We start from the raw sequence: 3,824 nt of genomic DNA, 5'->3' as shown, positions 1-3,824 counted from the left end.
TGCATCTATTGTTCCTGATTTCTTTCCTAGGGTTTCTATCTCCAGAGTTGTCTCCCTTTGGGTTTTCTTTATTGTTTCTACTTCCATTTTTAGATCCTAGATGGTTTGTTCAATTTCATCTCCTTTTGGTAGCATCTGGTAGCATTTTCCTATAACTGTTTAAGGGATTTTTTGTGTTTCTACTTTAAAGTCTTCTATCTGTTTACCTGTGATTTCCAGTATTTCCTTCTTAACGTCCTCCATCATCATCATAAGAAGTGACTTTAGATCCATGTCCTGCTTTTCTGGTGTGGTGGTGTATCCAGGACTTGCTGTGGTGGGAGAGTTTGGTTCTGATGATGTCAAGTAACCTTGGTTTCTGTTGCTTCTGTTCTTATGCTTGCCTCCTGCCATCTGATTATCTCTAGTGCTTGCTGCCCTCAATATATCTGATTGAAACCTGTGCTTCCTGTAATCCCAGTTGATTCAGGACTCCTCAGAGTCCAGATTTCTCTGTGATTCTTTGATTGTGGGTTCCTGTGAACCTGAGATTCTGGGTGTGTCTGAGTTCTTGGCAGTCAAGCTCCTCTGAGACACTCAAATACTAGTGTGATCCAGCTCCTGTTATCTTGGGATCCTGTTGTCCTAAGATCCTGAGCGTGTTACAGTGTGTGGAAGTGGTGTCTCCTTTGAGGACCGTGGAGTTGTCTGGTCAGTGATCCTAAGATCCCGTGGGCAGTCCTCTAGGGACCATGGGGGTGTCTGCCCACTTCACGCCCTAGGTGACCCAATGCTGGCGCAGACCAGAAGGAATTTTCGTATGCCTATATCTTAATGTGTATCACCTATAGTTTCCTTTGGTACAGTGGTTCTCAACCTGTGGGCCATGACCCCTTTGGGGTTTGAATGACCTTTCCTTAGGGGTTGTTTATCAGATATCCAGCATGAGAGGTATTTGCACTACAATTAGTGAAACGGTAGCAAAATTTTAAATATGAAGTAGCAACAAAAATAATTTTGTGATTGGTGGTCACGACAACATGATATACTGAAGAACGTTGAGAACTGTTCCCCTAGTAGAGTTCAGGAATCTCATTTAGGTACTTAATCTATTTTGAACTGACTTTTTTAAAGAATAAGTGAGATGGATTTTTGTATACATTTTAAAGAAAATATTGTCTTGCAGACTTCAAATAGCTTATAGTTGTGTCCAAAATATAACAATCTTTCTTTTTCTTGATTCTTGGTGTGTTTGGGGATTTGGGGATGGGGTGAATATGTCAGGGCTCTGGAGGAGAAGTCAGAGGAGGACTTGTGGGAGTTGGTTCTCTCCTTCTACTATGTATCCAGGGATAAAACTCAATTTGTCAGTCTTGGTGACAAGCATTTCTACACATGGAGCCATCTGAGCAGCCATTGTAACAACTCTTAGGTACTAATGACATTGCCATTTGGTAATCTTTTAAACAGTAAAGAGCAAACGATTTCATCAAAAAAATATATAGGCGACAATGTTGAAAGAGGCCATCATGCTGTATAGGCAACCTAGAGAAGCTTTGCTTCTTATAAAATTATTAGATTGTTCTCTCCTTAATTTCATGGAGAAATCAAGCAGTGAAAAATAGTAGTAGAATCAAGATAATCTAAATTGACAGGACATTGACGTTGTCTTTAACTGTGCAGGTTAGATTCCAACAGAGACTATAACCAACAGTGGCTGCTGCAGTGATTAGTAACATGATACATTACAGTAATCAGCAATACTCCCTGCTTATTTAAGATCATGTAAAAACCAAGTGTTATCAGACACTGTACATATACTACAAAAAGGGGACCACAAACAAATTAACTGAAAAAGAAAAGAAGTGAGCCTTTCATGACATCAAGGAGGTATGTCCGTTGACATGGAAAAAGGTGCCTGGTTTGTGTTCTAAATCACAAAATGAGCTGAGTAGTCACCAGGCATTTAAGTACTGCACTCTCTGAAGCATTTCAGGGGCTTGCCGACAATAGCACCACTTTCACCTCCACAAAGCTGTTCTGTTTGTGTGGCGTATTTTCATGGTCAGATGCCCAATTAATCTGCAACGGCTGAGATTTAAGAATCCCGTATGTCTCTTTTGCTTAACTGCTGTATCTCTAAATGGGCCAAGGCTCTTTAAATTTTAACGAGTAAGCAGAGACATCAGTTGTGCACAAAGAACACTGCCTTGTATATTTTCTCACATAATAAATTTGAAATCTAAGAAAACATGATTATTCACATTGCTGTTTTACTTAGTCCCTCTAGAGTTGCATTGTGTCTGCCTTAAAATTGTGGTTCTGCACCAATTTCCAGCTATTTTCCCCTGTGATGCATGCCCAAGCTGTTCATCATGACATTTCCTTTATGACATTCATGACCCTTCAAATATTTATGAACTGCTTCTCTGCTCTCCATTCTTTGCCTTTATGCCTCATTCATATTGCGATGGACACACAGGTAATCGACAATAGTGAGTACAAGTAAACAACAAGGAATCAACTCAATTGCTTTTCGCTAGCTTTTGGATAGCCTTTAAAACAGATATCTCATGAATTCTCTACCTATTTTTAACCAGAAACCAGAATACTGAGGATCACATGCCCTAAGGCAGTTTGCCAGTTTTTCAATACAAAGATACTGGGAGACTGAAACTCCTGGTGAGTAGACAGGAGCAATGAATGCCCAGTAGATTTTGTCAGAAATGGATAAAGGAATAGTCACCAATGATTGGTCTCTTAAAATGTTATGTTTAGGAAATGATGGAAAGAAAGAGCATGGTACCAAGCAATTAAGACTACATGTTTTAATGCAAGTGACAGCACATGCTGGCGAGCACATGGAGCAAGAGGAACACTCTTCCATTGCTGGTGGGTGTGCAAACTTGTATATTCACTTTGGAAATCAATATGGAAGTTTCTCAGAAAGCTGGGATTTGATGTACCTCAAGAAGCAGCCATACCATTGCTGTCAACTTTGTCAGGATTGTGCCTTACTGACACCAAGGACAATAGGAGATGATGGTGCCACCATTTGGCCAGTGCTGAGCTATAGGTGGCTTAAAGGAAGGATTTTAGTATTTCTGGTCTGTTGACATGTAGCTAGGGTACTCGCAGGAGGGTTGTCTACCTTTATGCTGAGGCCTGTCTGATGGCAAAGCCCTCAAACCCCACAGCCATGATGTAAAATAAATGCCCTCTTGTTAAACTGTTTTCTCAATATCACTGGTTCCAGTGAAAAAGAGCTCTAATTTGCTCTCCCTTAGCTACCTCGGTGCCTTCTGCATAAAGCCCTTCTGCATAAAACCCATCACTCAGCCCGCAGGCGCTAGCTAAGTGGCTGGACAGTCCTGGCCGGGCCATCGGCCTCCTGTTCATACAGTTTCATCCCAGGGGCCGGGCTCCTCCTTCCCACTGGCATTTTATACTTGGTGGGGCATTGTGGCCTGCAGAAGGCTTGGGACTGGTCCTGTAACTGTGTCCCCCCTGAAGGCTGAGTTGGCCANCTTGGGCTAGTCCCAGGTGATAGAAGGGAGAAACCAANTGAAGCAGAAGAGCCAATTGCCAAGATCAGATCTAGATCAGTGAAACTTGACAGGAAGAACTTTAAAAATGCCCAACATTCTCAAGTGGCTTGATGTAGGGGCTCCTACCCTGGTGTAGGGCAGGCCTACTGCCTCAGCCACTTGGGTTGTGGTTAGTACCAGTTCTCTGAGGAAGACATGCTGGAGACTGCCAGAATCCCTGTACATTGTTTTACATGCTTGTGTCCAAGTGTGAATTGTAAATGGTCTAGTGTTTGCATTAAACAAAGTGGAATCTAA

The sequence above is a fragment of the Mus pahari genome, chromosome 7 (genome assembly GCF_900095145.1).
Source record: "Mus pahari chromosome 7, PAHARI_EIJ_v1.1, whole genome shotgun sequence".
Classification (NCBI taxonomy): domain Eukaryota; kingdom Metazoa; phylum Chordata; class Mammalia; order Rodentia; family Muridae; genus Mus; species Mus pahari.
This window is presented reverse-complemented; position numbering follows the sequence as displayed.